We start from the raw sequence: 20,384 nt of genomic DNA, 5'->3' as shown, positions 1-20,384 counted from the left end.
CGCAGGTACAAGAGAAGAGAAGGGTAACGCGATATCGTGCGATCCCCCGTTGAGATTCTCGTCAATGCGATCCCGAAGGACAAAGACACCACGATGAATCATAGGAAGAAAATGATCTCTACGCATTGCCAACGGCATCTTAAAACTCAACCCTTTTTCAACTCTCTGTCGTTTCACGATGCTACGTATCGGTATGTTTCCGATGCTATCACTCGACTATTCACACATATCTAACTCTATACGTGCTTCAAACAAAACCATACATATATATATATATATATAAAGAAATTGTTTAAATAAATACATTCGTACCTACATACATGTATGTGTATATGTAATAAGTTCATATATAGTTTAAAATGTACGAACTTAAATACATATATTTGTATGTACGAGCATGTATGTAATAAGTTCATATATGGTTTAAAGAAATACATACGTAAAAACGTATGTATGTATGTGTTTAATTTAAGTTCATGAGTAGTTCAACACATTGAGCGCCACGAATATTTTTACGGAGATCTTTGTCAGGCCACGTGTGGCAACATGAAAAGGTGAACGTCAAGCACCGGTGCTTGACACGGCCTGAACGAGAAGTTCAGTGTCAGTCATTTATGACTAACTTGGCACTCACATGTTAAAAAAGTATACATGTGTATATGTAAATAAGTTCATATATTGTTTAAAAATGTATGAACTTAAATACGTATGTATGTATATTAGTATGTATTATGTAATATACGTATATGGTTTACATATGTAGTTTAAAGAAGTACATACATGAGTATGTATATTTGTATGTATTCAATGTAGGTGTATATGTAATAGGTTCATATATAATTTAAAGATGTGTGTAGGTAGGTATGTATGTATATGTGTAAAAAGGGTAATGCATAACCCTTGTTAGTTCTTAGTATGCGTTGTCAGGAGAGCACGAACGGATGTAGAATTTACAAATGCCAAGCAGCCGTAACAAACTCTTGCGAAATCCAGAACGATTACTTGGAAAACGAAAGCAGGTGCCGTACAGTCTCTCTCGTTGAGAGGATACTCTTATCTATATCATTTCGATAATCTTTCATGTTAGCTAGAATCAAGTGAACGAATCAGATGTATATTTCTTATCGTATCCTGATACCACATGAATCAGACTCACGTTGATTTTCTTCTTAAAAATGAGATGAATGTTTCGATCCAATTTATTTACTATAAAATTATTAAATATAAATATAATTATTAAATATAATTTACTAAATATATATAAAATGTTACATTAATTATAGAATTATTATTATTAAAATATATATATAATATTAAATATAATTTTTATTATAAGATTATTAAATATAAATATAATTATTAAATATAGTTTAGTATAAAATTATTAAATATAATTTACTATAAAATTTAAATTATATTATTTAATACTCAAAGGGTTAAACCTACGACAAATAGGACATTTTCTCATCATATTATAAAATATTTGAAAAAATTATTATTAATTTAATAATTTAAAAAAATAAAAATATACTAATAATATAAGAATATAATACTGGATACTGATAAACTTTATTCCATGTCTACCCTCGCGTGTTTCAACAAAGCCTCCTTGCTACATACAGTGTCACATATTCCTTATCCTACTTTCTTATAACTATTTATTTCCTATTCTTTTCCCCTCGCTACCCTCTCAAAAGACCTTGCTACCTCACACATCTCCTCTACTATCACTTTCCCTTCCAAAGCCTTCTTCCATCCACCCTCCGGGTCCTCTCTCTGTTGTTCTTCCTATTTCCTGAAGTTCCTTAGAGTCTGCTCATCCATCCGCCTCAGGGCCTCCTCGCAGACCCATATGTGCCTCTAAGGTTTCCTCCTTACTCTTGCATACTCTGCACCTCGTGTCCCTAAAGCCCTTCCATGCCTCTCTCCCCTACGCTCCCGCATCTCATCCTTGCCCATATTTCCCTGTTTTCTCCTCTCGTCGTTCCTTCGTCCCAATACCCTTCCCTTCCCGGAATCTTTTTCCTTTCCTTGTATTCTGTGCAAAAACTTGAGGCGTTTATCTTTCCCCACATCCTCTGGACCTCTTGCTCCGCCATCTTCTGCACCGCTCTTCCCGCCTTCATCCTCCACTCTTCCACATTCCCCCTTCTTATAACTTCTTCAATCTGACCCTCTCCTGCCCTCTCCATTGCTGCCTTCATTTCCCTACCCCATTTGCTCCTATCGTTGTTTACCAGACACCTCGCCTCCTCCATCAGACACTCCTTTGGCCATCTTCCTTCCTCCATCTTTATTATCTTTCCTACATAGTTACTGGCCCGTCTTATCATCTCTATCTCAATCCCCAAGCATCCTGCCTCCATCTTCCAGATGTAATCCGGAGTATTCTTCTCAAACCCATCGCCATCTTCGTGTACCTGGCCTGCGCCCTCTCAACCCTCTCCCTTCTTTTCCATCCCCACACTTCAACCCCCGTACAGTAACCCGCTCCTCGCTATTGCTTCCATTATCCTTAACCTATCCGTCAGTTTCCCGATTCTCGCTCTCTTTGCTATTGCCCACGCCCCGTTCGCTGCCTTCCTTAGCCTACTTTCCACCATCCTTGTGTGTTTGTCGAAGGTGTTCCCTGTTGAGAAGTACACACCAAGGTACTTATATTCTTTCACGACCTCCAGCTTTTTTCCATTTATTGTCCCACTCTTTTCCTTTTTTAGTCTACCTCTGTTGAGGAAATGAGTGGTCAAAATGAGTAGAACGCCGAGCAAATGCAGTGAGTGGTCAGATTTATTAAAAATGCGTACGAGTACACCGCGTGTCGGTTAAGATTAAAACTGAGTGGCCGTTGAGCGGACTACGTTCCGAACTTTCACTGATAATGTTATACTGAGTGGACTTGAGACGGCGTGATTATATTAATCACTTTTTGAATCGAACGATGAAGATTATATTAATCCCACCGAACCTACGACTTTGTGAGAAGACGTAGGCAAAGCCGAGAAAACACGTGTAATGGAACGAGTCGACGTGAACTAAAATGAGAAGACACGTGTGGTATCTGCGATGACAAAGAGATGACTGCCTGAGAAGCCGGCGTCACGGCGCTTCTTCACCGCCGAGATGAGTTATGGCGAGTCTGCATTTAGCGACAACTGTAGCGAGTTCTGATTGGGCAAACCAATTCCCAAACAACCTCCTTTCCTAAAGATCATTACTTTGGTCTTTCCGATGTTAATTTCCAGCTTGTTCTTCCTACAGTACTTTTCTAACTCCCTAAGCATGTCTCTCAGGCCCTCACCAGTATCCGCCACCAGGGCCACGTCGGCCGCGTACTTCAGGGCATATATCTTCTCACCTCTCATTACCGTGCTTCCTCTTTTCGTTTTTTTCCATTCACTCATCATGTCCTCTATGAATAGATTGAAGAGCGTAGGGCTCAGGGCGCATCCCTGCCTTACCCCCCTTGTTGTGCTAAATTTTTTCGTCACCCCTTCCCTCGCTAAAACCTCATTCTGCGTGTCATTGTATATCCTCTTGATCATTCCTAACGCCCTTCCCTGTAATCCCGCCCTCTCCAGCTTCCCCATCATCACTTCTCTGTCCACCGAGTCAAAAGCCGTTCTGAAATCCCCAACCGCCGTGAAAAGCTTGCCCCCCTAGCCTTTAATCTGTTGTTGATGAGCGCGTTTAGCACGAAGACGTGGTCTCTAGTCCCCCTTCCCGCCCTGAATCCTGCTTGCCTCTCTCCTATTATCTTATTTGCCTCCAGCTGGTTCCTCACCCTGTTGTTTAATATTCTGGTCATCAGTCTGTACCCTGAGTCCATCAGCGTTATCCCGCGATAGTTTTGTGCCCTAGATGCGTCGCCAGCCTTGTGAATGGGGTATATTCTTCCAATTTCCCACCCCTTTGCTATTTCCCCTTCCTTCCACAGCTCGTTTAGAATCTCTGCCAGTTCCATTCTCCCTTCTCTCGGCATCTCCTGGAACAACTCTATCGCTAGCCCGTCCTGTCCGGCAGCCTTGCCCTTTCTCATCCTCTTATAAGAATATAATAATAAATTAAAAAATTACAAAAAATACAATTTTAATTTTTTTATTTGAAAATAATAATTTTTTTGTATTTATATTAACAGACACGTATTCAAAAATTATTATATTAAACCTACTACAAATTATATTTAAAGTATTATATTTTACATCTTCTCCTAATCATTCACATATTATAAAATATTTAAAAAAAATATTAATAATATCTATTTAATAAAAAACTATAATTCTTACATTGAACTATTCCAACTATCTAAGATACATCGTATGATTATTGATCAAAGGATTGTTAATCAAATTGTTCGTGTATCTATGTAGGTAAAAGTTAAATCATTTATTTAAAAAAGAAAGAGAAAGAAGAAAATAGAAAATAGAAAAGTACCAAGCCGAAGGACACACAGGATAATACTCGTGACTAGGATTCGTTGTTGATTCGAAACGTATCATTAAAGTTGAGACAATACAAGTTTTGTTCGAAGGATGACAGCTTCTTTTTTACTTGTATTTTATCGTACTTCAGCTTTGATTTACCGGACGTATATCATCGTACGTCTAACTACGATACGATCAAAGGTATATTCTGCAAAAAAATTTTTCTTTTTCTTTTATTGTTACAGATACGACGAAACTTAAGGGTTCATTCTGGTTTATAATTTTGAAAAATTAATTTTTTTTTTTGCATTTTTCGAAAGTAGACATATGTAGAATTATCATACAAAAATTTTAGAACGATCCGAACAGTCTAAGTATATTATTTTGCGACCCAAACACAGAGATATTATAGAGAGAGGAGACAAACCATAAACGGTTGTTTAAGTGGAAATGTCTCTGCATATTATTCAGAATGGTGTAGGAAAACAAAACTAGTATTCAGTTTTTTTCGCTATATTCTTTTTTTTTGGAAAGGAAAACTCTATGCAGAGACTAAAAGGAAAGTTTAGGATGGCCATAAAACCATAAACAAACCAAGGAATTATCGAGATATATTGGTGCGATTATAACCTTTTCTGCGGTGTCGGGACCTTTGAGGAGTGGCAAATTCTTATGTAAGCACGTTCGATATTATAAATAAATAAAATTCGGATAATCTAGATCAGATTTTTTTATGTATAGTTTCCACTACAAAAAAAAACATAGGCTGTACCCATCGGTGGACTTTGGAGTGGATCCTTATGCTATTGGTCAATAAGATTCCATAATCTCATTTTTCTCCAAAGGGGTGTAGCTTATTTCTGATATAAATATGTGGGGAAAAAGAAAGAAAGTGTCCTTAGTTAGTTTTAGTCGGTATGAGCCCTTAGTCTTCAGTCCTCAATTAGTCCATCTGTATCTATCTGTGTGTTATCTATTATTCTGCAAATCAGTCAGTCGGTCATATATTTTTAACCCTTTTGTATTCTGTATTTCTGTAACCACGCCACTCTTATGTAAATATATATTTCTCTCTGTCCGAATCCCACAATGGATAGAAAATCTAGTAAAAAAAGTAATAAACGTCCGAGTAGAAAAGGTGCAAAGCGAAAATTTCACTGCAATCGATTCTCCGATGAAGTTAACAGCGCACAAAATACAAGCAAATCCGCTGAAAAACTGGGAAAGTCTAAGGATCCAAATTTTGACGTGCCTATCGATCAAACATCCGGTTACAGTATTTTAAGTTTCTTTCTGGTCTTTTCGATGTTGTCAAAATATGTTAAGTGTAAAGATTGCGATGGAGAAATTTCGTTTAATCGATACGGTTTGCGAGGATTAGGCTTCAAAGTACGATTATCTTGTGCGTGCGGAGAAAAGTTTATCGACTCGTGCCCGATGATTGGAACCGGGTATGAAGTGAATCGTCGCCTTGTTTTTGTGATGCGTCTACTTGGTATTGGTGTGCATGGTATAAATATGTTTTGCAACCTTATGGACCTCGGAAAAGGTTTAAGTATCTCTGCATATTATGGAATCGTTGACTCTATACTAATCGCGGTCAATGCTGTTTTTAATGTAGTGTCGCATAAAGCCGTTACCGAAGAACAACTCGAAAACAAGAAACGAGGAGAACCAGAGGATATTCTGTCTGTTTCTGGCGACGGCTCTTGGGCCAAAAGAGGATTCTCTTCGTTGATTGGAATAGTTTCTCTAATTTTAAAATATAGTGGAAAAATTGTCGACGTTTCTATAAGGTCAACTTACTGTAAGGGATGTGAGATGTGGAAAAAAAAGTGAAGGAAATAAACTATCTTGCCTGGTACGAACAGCATAAAACGCATTGTACGATAAACCATGAAGGTAGTGCCGGGAAGATGGAGGTTGATGGTATCGTGGAGATGTTTCTTCGATCATTCAAGAAGTTCTCTGTAAAATATGGTTTTTATATCGGCGATTGCGACACGAAAACTTTTCAAATGTTGCTAAATGTTTTTCCGTACGGCGAAGATTTTGTTATCAAAAAATTAGAGTGTGTTTTACATGTTGCCAAACGAGTTTTCAACCGTGCTAATGAAGCACGAAAAGCACTGATTCAAAAGAAAAAAGCTTTGAAACAAGCGGAAGCCAAGAAACCTGCTGCAAAAAAAGGACCGAAGAAAGTTGTAAAAAAGAAAAAAGTTATTAAAAAAAGTGTTCCAGTGATTAAAACTCAACGATTGACTATAAAGTTGATGAAGGAATTGTCAACTAACTATGGGTTAGCTGTTCAAAGAAATAAAAATTCAATTGAGAACATGAGAAAGGAAATTTTGGCGGGGTACTATCACAAAATTTCTACTGATGATGACCCGCAACATACATACTGTTCTAGCAACTGGTGTAAGTATCGTAAAGTTGAGGCAGCTAAAACCCTTGATACTTATAAAAATCCTCCTCCTCTCGCTAAAGATGTCCAAGAAGTATTAAAGCCAGTGTACGAAGACCTGACAAAACCAGAATTGCTTGAAAGATGTTTAGGTGGCAACACTCAAAATAATAATGAGTGCTTCAACAAATGCGTTTGGGCTATGGTGCCTAAACATCTATTTAATGGTAAAAAAATTGTGGAAATAGCTTGTCAATTGGCAGCTTGCATATTTAACGAAGGTTTTGATCCAATACTAAAAATAATGCACGTTTTGGAGATAAAACTTGGCCCTATCGCAGTCAATTACGCTAGTCACCGTGACAACACGCGTGTGCGTTCAGCCAATCGTTTGAGCGGAGAATCTTTAAAAGAGGCCAGGACACAACGAAAAAAGGTTAGAGTTGAAGAAAATGAGTATTTTGAAGAAGCAGAAGGCATACTGTATGGTGCAGGCATCGCAGAATAAGGTAGAGTCAGACTTTTTAAAAATTTGTTAAAAGAAACTTTAAACGCGTTTTTCTCGAAACAACGTTTTTTCGGTTGGCGGGCATGATATCTCCGAAACTACTCAACCGATCCTTCTGAAATTTTACCCACATACTCTACACATGAATAGCTATCTCGCATGCTACAACCAAGTCAAAATATTAATTTTTACTATTTTTTTTTTACAAAAAACTGCGAAAAAAATCAACGATTTTTTTTTTTTCGAAAAATGGCTGTCATTTTGTTTTGCTTTCATAAAAATTGATAGTTTTAGCATACCTGATAGCTATTGACATACTAAATTTAAAACCGTTTAATTTTTTGTTTTAGACCACCCGTTCTCAAATTTCGATGCCCGCCAACAGCATACCTTTTTTGACGGGTTCACGTTTGTCAGCCATTTTGGATGTCAAAAAACGTTAAAAACAATAAAAAAAAAAATTTTTTCTTGTACTTCTAGAGTGTATTTATCATACCCAACAACTTTCATATGTATATGTATTCTGCAAAGCCTAAAAAAAAATCGTGAAAATAGCCTTTTTTTCGGCGTAGAAACCAGAATGAACCCTTAAGGAAGAGGGAAAAGCTGTTACATTATCCTCAAAACTATCCTGAATCTATTCGTAAGGTAAGTCATTATGATTTAATCATTTTTATTACTCTTTAAATGTCTTTACTTTTCTTTCAAACATTCAATAAGAGAATAGGTCGAATTTCGTTTGATTTATTCGAATAACGTGTACAAACTTTGAATGAATTTTACAAATACGAAAGTATGAATGAACTGAATATCAAAATTCTATGAATAACATGATTTTAAAATGAAATTATAGTAAAATCGTGACTAACTATTAACCAGTTAACTCTGGTGCCCACGTTTGAAAGCACCCACGGCTTCGTATCACCAAAATTGTACCATAACGTGTATACTCGTTAATCACAGAGTAAATTGCACTGATAAGATATTGGATCAAAAAAATATAGGGATTTATTTTATCAAATTGATAATTTTATTACTAATATTTACTTATTTGGTTAATATAAACGTATTAAACTAAAAACCCAATCAAAATTAAATATTTACACTTGGTAGGCGTTACGCATTTCTTCCATGACTGAACATGCCTGAAGAAATCCTATTAAAAATCAACTTTCTGACTTTTACCTTTGCCACATTTTAGGCTAACATCTAAAAAACGTTATCATTGCACCTAAATAAATTCGTTACGCGAACTGGTAAGCTGTTTCAACTGGTGCATACAAGGAACGCATGAGTTCATTTCAAATTATTTATATTTTTTATTTGTTTGTTTTATTTCAGCATAGCCTCAAAATATTCTAAACATCTTGAAATTTGAGAATATGTTTTATTTTTCTCAAAAATTACAATTTAAATGGTCGCTACTTTATGAGCACGACGAGTATACTCGTCTATAGACAAAATCATCCCACTTTTTCATGAAGAGTATTTTCGTCACTCAGAGTTAACTGATTGAAAGAAAGTACGGTTTTTGATGATTCGAAAGAATTTCTGTTCTATAACAGAATTTAAACATTGTAGCATAAGAAAGAAAGAGAAATGCAGTGATATTTCTTTCTTTTTCCTTTTTTGTGAATAATATAAAAGTACTGCACGTATTTAATAACGTTTTTAAAGAGAAATCCAAGAAACGAATGACGTAGCACTTATGACGTTAGACCATGATAATTCGCGTGGGCGAATATCGTCACCGAAGTAAAGTGATCTCTCTCTCTCTCTCTCTCTCTCTCTTTCTCTCTTCTCATGCAGATCAAAAGAATTTTGTTCTTTCCCTGTTTGAGTTTATCTGGTGTTTATTATTATTATTTAATTACATAAGTGATACTTATTGCACATAGAGGAAAAAAAGTTAGTTTAGTATAATCACGATGATAATTAATTTTTATTAGTCGTTAGCTTTTTATATTGATGATTCTCATTAGGTTTGTAGTTGGTTTAAATAAATATTTAAAAAAATTTTTTTAATATTATAAAAATAATATTATTATCAGAAATTATTTATTTGTTCAAAAGAGTATTACATATATATATATATATATATATATGAGATTAATAATTATTTAATTATTAATAATTATTTATTAAGAGTGTGAGAGTTTCAACGTGTGTTTTATCACACGTGAGTGATGACTTACAACCAACAAGAGTAAAAATTGCAAAATTATAATAAATTTTAATTTTATAAACTAATAAACACATTTATTTTTTTTTATTTAATTCAACGATATTCCAAATTAATTAAATACAACGTTAATTCTAATTAAACATTGATTAATCAACTATTATAATACTCTAATTAATCTGATCAAAAAAATTAGCATTTTGGTGTACGATAAGGGTTTAACCTCTTTTATTTTTAGGATAGGTAATAATAAAAAAAATATTGTCGTGCTATTGGAGCATCATGTTGAAAGAAATGGCGAAAGGCCATTACAGTACGTGACATCAAAGTCAAGCTAGTTGATTAGAGAGTACTATGTGCGTGCCAGGCCAATTAACAATATTTTGATCGCGAGTCGTTTGCCTTGTGTCGAGGATCGATTGATCTCTTCGTCAATCTTCCTCTTCCCTTTCCTCTCCAACGAATCATTAAACAACTATTGGAAAGTTAGAAAAACGACACACACATACACACACTTATAATCAGCAGATCTTTTGCTTAGGTTAGTTAGAAAAATCTGTATTCCTAAGTATATATTTGTTCAACTAAATTATACAACTTTAACCTTTTCCCATTGTTCACGAAATTGAGATGAGAATTTTGGTTTATTATTTATGGTGAATCAAAATTTCCGTGAGTTCATTCTGTTATAAACTACATAATAAATTTTAAGACATTCCAAGCTCTTTTTACTTGACTTGTGATTCAGGCCATTTAATTTTGTTTTAACAAAATCAAACATTACATGTAATTATTAACTATTGTAAATATAATAATTAAACAAACTTATATGCTTGATTCTATACTGCATTTTGTATATTTTAATAGGAATATTTTTACAGAATTAAACATTTATTTTCAGTGTATTAAATAAATATGTCTAATGGTAAGAGTATTATCGATGGTACACGTGACACGAAATGTGTTAATATATGATATAATAAGATATAGTAATATAATTATAATAAATAACAAATTGTTTTAAACTATACTTTATAAATATTAATAATAATAATAATAATAATAATAATAATAATAATAATAAAAAACAAGATTTACGAACATTGATTAATTCTTAACATAATGTCAATTATTAATTTTTTTAACGAAAAAATCATCTTACGAATATTTTCTGCTCGCATTGACGTAACACACAATACAACATCACAAATCAGCGGTGATTCCTTAAGCTACTAAAATAATGACGCAGTAAAAAATCATTGTCTAAAAATAGAAAATGCACGTTTTTTTTTTATCGCGTAGAATCAATAAAAATATTGTTAAGAAAATTGAAAAAAACTTTGAGAGATGTTTTTTCCTTTCCTCAACCCCCACAACCACAAATCCAGAATACAACTTTTGTTATCTGCTTGTTGTTGTATTTTTTTTTTATTTTTCATTTTATTCTCTTCTTTACTGGAGATCTGTGCTACTTTGTTACCGTCTCGCATCCGCGTAGGATGACGTACGCAAGATCTATTCGTGGCAGATGAACCAAACGGAAGCTGATGACGATGACGATCATTCTTTCAAGACTTTTCACATAATATTCTTAGAAATATATTTGAATATAAGGATATTGTCCAGACTGAAAAGGTTTATTTTCATTGACCTCTTTAAATAATATATGTAGGCTTCTGTAACAGTCATAGTTTCAACAATAACTTCCATGTCATCGATTATAGTTTTTAAAATTTTTTTTCAAAATGAATCAAATGTTTAAATGTCAATAATTATTAATAAAATGTTTATGTTATAATAATTATGTCAATAATAATTACCCATTTAATTGTGATTGATTTGTAAATTTAATTTCTGTATTGACAAGTATACTCGTCACATTTTTTTGCATTGACGAGTATACTCGTCATGGAGCAGTATATTGACGAGTATACTTATCACGTAAAAGTGTATTGACGTGAATACTCTTCATTAGAGAGGTAAGACGATTTTGTGTAATGACGAGTATACTCGTAATGCGTATAAAATACTAACCATTGGCCATTTAAATTGCAATTTTTGAGAAAAAACAAAACATATTAACAAATTTCAAGATGTTTTAAGAGCAACTTATTCTGTTATTGACGAGTATACACGTCATGGCTCGATTCTGGCGAAACAAAACGATTATCAAACGAGAGCGTAACAGTTAACTGGTTAGCTAATATATTCTATTTTATTTTGATTACTATTATGAATCATTTTGAATGAAACACGTGCCTTATAAATAATGTGCCGATTATCTAGATAATTTGAGAAATAAAATAATTTTTGATACTTTAACAGATTACTTCAGTTAATCTGCACATCAGCTAGGTAATTTGTAAAATAACTGATTTATAAACTTTAATTATAACAAATGCACATTCATTTAATTTTCATTGACCAAGAAATTAAATTAAAACGAAAGTTTAAACTTAGAATATCCGATAATTCCAATCCAATTGGGGTGAACCATGAACCTCAGAATTTCATGTGTTTTATTCTGTTAAAACTTGACTTCAAAACTGTATAATGATGAATTATTTTTATAAAATATACTTTGGAAATATTAATAAAAATTTTGTTTAATTTTAATAGTTTTAACATTGAATAATATTACTGTAAAAAACTGAACACGACTCGATAAAATTAAATCTCTGTTCTGGGTGGCTTAACCGGAAGACTGTCCTTGAACGTTTGAGTCTTTGCTTCCGTTATCGGTCAGAAAGTTCGTGCTAATTCAAAAGCAGAAGTTGAATCGAAGAAAAGTTTCAAACGCTAACTCTTTCGAACTAATTTTAGTTGAATCTTTTTCTTTTTATGATCGACATACTCGAACGAGAACGAGAGATAGAAAAAAAGAGAAATGGAATGCACTTTAACACGGTCTCTGCAACGTATATCATTTTTGATGCACACTCAAATACATTTATATACTAAATTGAATTTTGTAATTTGGGGTTTTTGGTTTTATCTAGAAATTATTGCTGGTATTATGTAAAGTAAAAAAATAACACTGTATTATGTAAAGTTCTTATGTTTATAATAATTTTTTAATGGAATAACGTTAATAATTAGTTATGTAAATTAAATAAATGGGTGACAAACTTTTTGTAATGATTGATAATGATTAATAGATTATATTTATGCCTTGATTGTTTTAACAAAGTTCATTGCTAAGTGAAAATATAAATAATTAATTAATAATTATATATAAATATAAATAATAATATATATTCTGAATATATCACAACAACATACATATAATATATCGAATATATAACTCGAAATATATAATTAATAATTAATATAAAAAATATTATATTATTGTAATAGTGTTTTATATAATCAAATATTAAATATATAATAATAATACAATATATATATATATATATGTAAAGAAAGTGTACTTTCTTCCGTTGTGATTACGCGCGCTTTCATGAATAAGAAGGTAGTAGGAAAGGCGTTATGTGTATGAACTTGATTAGATATACAAACAAGAGAGACAAATGAAAGACGTAACGTATATGTATCAGATATATAAATAAGAGGGAAAAGACGTTATGTATACAAATCAGATTAAATACTTAAAGAAGATAGATAGATTTAACGGACTAAGAAAGTGAGTGCTAAAAGTGAAGAATAGACATAATTGTCGTTTTTCGTTTCAGGTAATATTATATTGTTCATTTTGTAAATATTGTATATAGGAAATAAGGTTGACATAGAAATAAATTGTTTCAGAACAACACTTTGTGCTATTCTTGATCGTCTTGTTTGAACCACTCCTATTCTGGTCTTATATATATATATTTTTTTTCTCAAAAAGCAAGAAAAAATAATACAAGTATTAATAAAAAATAATGAAATTTATTACCGTGTGTACCAAAAACGGTACACATGGCCTAGAAATGACATCTCCTAGTAAACTGCATGACAGTTTTATTCCTCATCTAGAAGTTGCAGTTCCTTTTTGTTAGTTTCTTATATTTGATTAGTTATTATTTTTAGAATGTGATCTACACGACTAGGATTTAGAGTTTTTCGTTTAGTATCCAACGTGAAAGATTATTTCTAATGAATTTAATAGAGAAGAAAAGATGAAGGAATACTATGCCGGTACATTAGGTCATCTTGCCTTGCTTGTTATTACAGGCTTGGCACGCATAATGATCGTTTTGTTCTGTCACCAAAGAAAGTTGATTCAAAGTGGTCGATTCTTTTACAATCGACACCGTATATACTGCACCTTTTTCTTTTCTTTGATACTCATCCCAATGGCATGTTTTAATATCATTGAACTAACAAAATATTTCTATCCATAATTATGAAAGTGATGTAATTGTAAGTGTAAGTGTGTCCAGTTTTTATGGAAAAAAATAAACAATAAAATTTCTTGTATGCACCATAGGATTATTATGATATTATAAAACAATGTTGATAACATAATTAATTCATTTTACATGAGTTGTAATGAAAGAATTTTGTTTAAAACGTTGAGCGCCACGCGAATTCTTAAGGAAATTCCCGTCAGGCCATAGGTGTTCCTTTGTATTAAAAAAATAGGGAAACGTGTCAGTCACATGTGACTGACGTGGCACTCAACAAAAAACCTACTAAACGCAACCAAAAAACACTAATTAAAAAAATGTAAATTGTTTGCAAATATATTGGATGACATGTGTGAAAAGTACACCCTATATTATTTTATATACAATGTTAATTTAAGATAAGAATTAAAATTTAATTATCATAAACCATAAATATAAATTAGAAATAATGGTAAGAATATTTTGACGTAATAAAAACATAGTTATTAAAAATCATCAAATGAAACCTTGTTTACAATAATATTTATCATATTTTTGAAAATCCCACAATTTTGCAATATTTTTTTTTTATTATCCTTATCGTCATTAGTTAGATGACAAAATGATTGAATCAAGTTTCATTTTATAAAATCTATATAATTCTATAGAACCATAAATGTGAATTATGAATAATTTTTAAAATGATTTGACGTAATAAAAATGTGATTATTAAAAAACATTAAATGAAACTTTGTTTAAAATAATATTAAACATATTTTTTTAAATCAAAAAATTTTGCAATATGTTTTTTTTATTATCCTTATCGTCATTAGTTACATGACAGAATGATTGAATCAAGTTTCATTCTATCTGCGATTCATTTATTATCCATCGGAAGTCTGATGACATAACCTTTGTTAGTGCTATTAAGTAAGAATTTATACACCTTTAATCTGTTTGTTTAGTAAATTATTAAGCACTGTATTTTTTATTATAATTTGTATCAATTTTTTTATTCTTTTTTTTATGATAAAAAAAATAAATTTATAGGAAAAAAATAATGACACATACGAAAACTTTTGACACACGATTATTGTCGTGGAATATTTTCATTTAATCAAAAAGGATAACAAAAAGATTTTCTTTTTATGCAACATGTAATTGCGCATTAAAAAGAAAAAAACATACTTTAAACGTTACTTATGGTGTATCATTAGAAAATAATAGAATCCACGTAAAAAAAAAGGAAATAATATTTATCAATCGAACAATTACATATTACGTTTATAATTTGATTTATTAACCAATTAAGTGTTGCGTCCTCATTTGAGAGCTTGCACCTTTTTGTGTCGCTAGAATCGAGCCATGACGTGTATACTCGTCAATCACAGAATAAGTTGCTCTTGAAACATCTTAAAATTTGTTAATATGTTTTGTTTTTTCTCAAAAATTACAATTTAAATGGCCAATAGTTAATATTTTATACGCATTACGAGTATACTCGTCATTACACAAAATCGTCTTACTTCTCTAATGAAGAGTATTCTCGTCAATACACTTCTACGTGATATACTCGTCAATGTACTGCTCCATGACGAGTACACGTCAATTACAGTTAATTGGTTAAAAATAAGATATCGATGCTGCCATCTAAAAATTTCTTTCTAATTAAAATTTGTAATATCAGTGTCAAAAATATTCCTGTGAAAATGACGAAGTTCGGTAAAATGTTGAAGACTTACTTATAAACAATTATTGTTTTTTATTCGAACTGACAATTTTATGATTGACAAGTAAAATTTTTTTACGCGAAATCAAATGTTTGTCTACAATAAAAGATTAAAATCAAGTGAATGTATGTTTCGAAGTGTTGTTAAAATTAGGGTGAACGGTTTGTTAAATATTTCATACAATTATTTACGAAGAAATAGAACTAAAAAGGATGAATTTATTTTCTACAGTAAATAGAATGAATTATTTCAATTCGTTATCACGTATGTACAATAATAGTTTTTTTTTGTTATTGTAAATTACACTTGACCATAATCAATGATTGGTAATCGCATAATTTTTGTTAGACGATGTATAAAATAGAAATTGCTAAATTTACAATTTTATGTATACTTATTTTTAAATATAAGATACTTTATATTAAATATATATGTATATAATATTTATATTCAATAAACAGACGTCCTTGTCATTGCTTGTTACAGTTACTTATAATAATTCAAAACAATTTGTTGGAGAAATTGATTTATTTAGAAATTCGATGAGAAAAATTTCGAATGAATTTTATTTTGAAGAAGAAAAAAATGGAAAGAAAATATATTAACCTTATATATTTATTTTATAATTATTATAATTATTAATTACCATAATATTATTTAAAATATAATGTAAATAACATAATAATAATATAAAATATTATAAAAATTATATTATAATAATCGGAATCGATTAAATAAATATATGTGTTTATAATTATAAATTAAATATATTAATTATGAATTATAATTATAAATAAATAAAATATTTAATTTATAAATATAAATGTTAAAATTATGTTCATATAAATTGAAAACTTTAATTATGTTAACATAAATTACAAAATAATGTTTTATTTAATTAAAATAAATTATAAGTTGTAGTGACAATTGGACACCTTATATATAAAGTTGTACATGAAATTTCGTTGCTACCCCCCCCCCCCATTGATTTGAAGAAACAAGGTGTTCGCAGTCTTTTGTCTTCCCTTTTCTTGTCTTAATAGACTAAAGGCCCGACATAAAGAATCGATGGGTCATATGATCCCGCAGGAAACCTGTATTGGACGATAGAAGGGCATAAAATAATAATTTTTAGCAATATGCTGTGACTTGTAAGCTGTCCAACTGAGTGCAGATGAGAATTAAAAAAGTACAAAACACCCAAGTGCTTTTTTATCAAATGATTTTTTACGGCATTCTTACCACCTATAGATCCATCGAAAATAATGAGAAAACACATAGTGCCGTTAAAAAATAGTAAGCCACAAAGTCGGAAAAAACTTATGATTTTCTGACAAAACCCCGGGTCTATTACATCATTTGATTATTAACGGCGTTTGTTTCATACAATTTCAATTCTATTCTAATTGATTATTCCGCAACGCCGTGAAAAAATCATGCAACAAGGGAGAAAAATCCAGGGTTAAAATCCACCTATTTCCACGGGTCTGGGGGATGATCTGAAAATCAACGGCATCAATTTCAGTTTATTTTTTAGCACTCAGAAGTACTAATTAAAATAATGCTGCTTAAAAATTGTTGATTATTGAATGTTTATCAATTATAAACTTAATTTAATCGCATATTTTATTTTTAAAGCTGTAAAATCATTTGACTCTGTACGGCAACTTGTTTTTTAACATGATATTGCTAAGTACAATTGTTCTGTATTATTACCGATAAAAAAAACTTTTCTAAACAAAAATATAGAGAAAACAAAAAAATGAAATTTTTTCAATTTTTGTAAAAGTTTAAGTTTTCGTACATTAATAACATAAAGCAATTTCTTAAATGTTATTGTTGTTTTAAATAGTATAAGGGTCAATGAATTAGGAAAAAATCATGCCGTTGATTTTAATGCAGACCATATTTTCTGGCAGATAAAAAAAACCACTACTGTTTTAGGGGTACTTTATGGTCGTCTAATACTGTACGGCATAAACATATTTTAAAAGGAAACAATTAATGATATGTAAAAATCATTATGCCGTATATTTAAACTAAAACAGTGTGAATATTATATCCTAAAAATAAAAACTATCATACTCAGTATTAACATTTTTCTATAATTTTTGATAAAATATACTTGAAACATTGTTATAATTTGTTTATATAGAAAATAATAATTAAAAATAAAAAGTACTACAATTCTATTGAATAATTTCACATATGTTTTATGAGTAAACAATAAAATGGCTGATAGCTGACTTAAACTACACAATATTTATGTGGAAATATATATATTTTTAATTTTATGACTTGCTTATTTATTATTGAAAGTACAATTGAAAATAACTAGTATTGTTAAGCTAAAAAGTAGTTATAAAAAATTTATTTTTGTTACGGAATTCCCAGCAAGAAAAATAAAAGTAAAGTCTATTGCTGTGTATTTAGTTGTACAAACATAGCTTGTCGTGATACAAAAATTAGGTTTTTTACCTTCACGTAAGTATTTTCAACAATTATTTTTTCTGGTTATTATAAATTGTTAAATCAATAAATTTACTCATGCCTATATTGTTTTTGTGTATTGTTATAGCTATTGATTCAACTCGAACTTATTTTTTAAAAACAAGTATTCCTAGTCAAAATCTTCCTTTAGGATCATCTAAAGAATGTGCTTGTCCTGTAGATCAAATAGATTCTCGAGAAGAAAGAATACGTAGAAGATCAATTAAATTAGTGACAGTTAATGATATTGCAATACTGCAACAACATATTTTACAAATACCACTTTAACCAGCTTTGTATGAACAACTCATTCCAAATATTTGACCATTTCCTAATATTCCACCAGTTATTTCATGTGGATTTTCTTTAATATGTGAAGTTTGTAAACAAAAAGCTAAAATACTTATAATTTTACGATCACGACTTGGTACTTGCTCACACTTAATCACATGTCTAGCATTTAATACACTTTCACTACCAAAAAAATTTTTATTGCTTGGTTTTGTAATATGTTAATGTAATATACACATACACATACATATACAATATGCGTACATATTATATTGTATGTATACTTTGCGTTCGTACTACCCTCCTGAACATTATATGTACGTATTGAAAATGTAGATTGAAAAATAGACAAGTAATTTATTAAATAAAACATTTATTTAATAATTAATATTTATTATTTGATTAATATTAATTTTAAAGTAGAATTCATTTAACGAAGCAAACAACATAAAATAAAAATTATATATATTTATTATTTTTATTACTTTTTTATAAATATGAACTATTAGATTTGTACGGTATTGAATTTTTATAGACGGTTGCATGAAACAAAAATAAACTATCAAAATGCCGTACAAAAAAATGTCGTACTAAATATCAACTAAAAGTACATTTTTTCACATGGATTCTTTCTGAAGTTTTTTTGCTCCTACAGACCCTTGGACCAAAAAAAATTTACGGCATGTGAAAAAATGTTATCTATGCATAAAATACTTTCAAAATAAATTAATTTTATGTAGTATCAGATCATCCCCCAGACCCGTGGAAATAGGTGAATTTTAACCCTGGATTTTTCTCACTTGTTGCATGATTTTTTCACGGCGTTGCGGAATAATCAATTAGAATAGATATTTAAATTGTATGAAACAAACGCCGTTAATAATCAAATGATATAATAGACCCGGGGTTTTGTCAGAAAATCATAAATTTTTTCCGACTTTGTAACTTACTATTTTTTAACGGCACTACGTATTTTCTCATTATTTTCGATGGATCTATAGGTGGTAAGAATGCCGTAAAAAATCATTTGATAAAAAAGCACCCGGTTATTTTGTGCTTTTTAATTCTCACCTGCACTCAGTTGGACAGCTTACAAGTCCCGGCATAGTGCCAAAAATTATTATTTTGTGCCCTTCTATCGTCCAATATAGGTTTATTGCGGGACCATATGACCTATCGATTTTTTAGGTCGGGCCTTTAGTCTATCATCTAGTGTTAATTCTGAATATACGTCGAGCAAGTGCTCGCCCAGCTGTGTCTCAAGACATTGCCTATTACGCGTGATGTTAAATGCGTAAAACCATTGCGAAGAGAACAATGACCGTAGATGTTATGATCATTGGGCTTGGAAAAACCCCCTCTTCACCATTTTTGGATCATCAGAGAGGTAGGCCGTCCCAAAATTGGGAAGTGACCAACTTAGCCGTTTTGCTGGCAAATCATTTAGATTTACCAGCAAAAAGTTGTCTAGAGGGGGCCACGAGGAGGCGGGGTCACCAGCAACTGCTCGATCTCGTGCAGGCTAGCATCAGATGTTATGTGCTAGTATTTTGGTAATATTTCAACCCAGCTGTATCGGTACACCAAATGGTGCCTGCGGTTACGTCTACAGCTTCTTTTTCAGGGATTAAGATTGCTTACCTTCTTATGTTTGGGTCCTTGTTCTTTAGTACTGTAACTGAATATTCATTAAAAATGCCAAAAAATTCTTCGGATACTAAGCACTTGTAATCGCATAGCTAAGTATGGTGTTTATCTATTACTGCCTGTTTTAGTCTTAGTCTTGAGTCATTTAGGAGTATACAGTCAAAGATGATATGTTGGACTGATTCGACTTCACCACAGCTGCAAATATCAGTGTCTGTTAAGTTAAGACTCTTGAGTTTCTGTTTAATATTTCCGTGTCCTGTAAGGAGTTGGACTATGAAATGATTATGTTTTATCCATTTTGCGTCTAACCTATTTTCTATATTTTCATAGAACTGGAATGTCAGCCTTCCTTTCTGGCTATCATTCCAGTTCTG

General features: G+C 31.2%; 1 long non-coding RNA gene across 1 annotated transcript; it reads right to left on the bottom strand.

Moving 5' to 3' along the window:
* Positions 1-2,016: 2,016 nt before the first annotated feature.
* Positions 2,017-4,036, bottom strand: LOC149032308 (uncharacterized). The gene is made up of 2 exons (XR_016176852.1): positions 3,194-4,036; positions 2,017-2,722 (listed from the first exon to the last, which is right to left on the bottom strand). It is a non-coding gene; the product is annotated as an uncharacterized LOC149032308 (long non-coding RNA).
* Positions 4,037-20,384: the final 16,348 nt, after the last annotated feature.

The sequence above is a fragment of the Polistes dominula genome, unplaced genomic scaffold (assembly GCF_049000335.1).
Source record: "Polistes dominula isolate Pdom_NZ unplaced genomic scaffold, Pdom_raw_medaka contig_386, whole genome shotgun sequence".
Classification (NCBI taxonomy): domain Eukaryota; kingdom Metazoa; phylum Arthropoda; class Insecta; order Hymenoptera; family Vespidae; genus Polistes; species Polistes dominula.
Note: the sequence above shows the minus strand (reverse complement) of the source record. Positions and strands in the feature narration are given on the sequence as shown.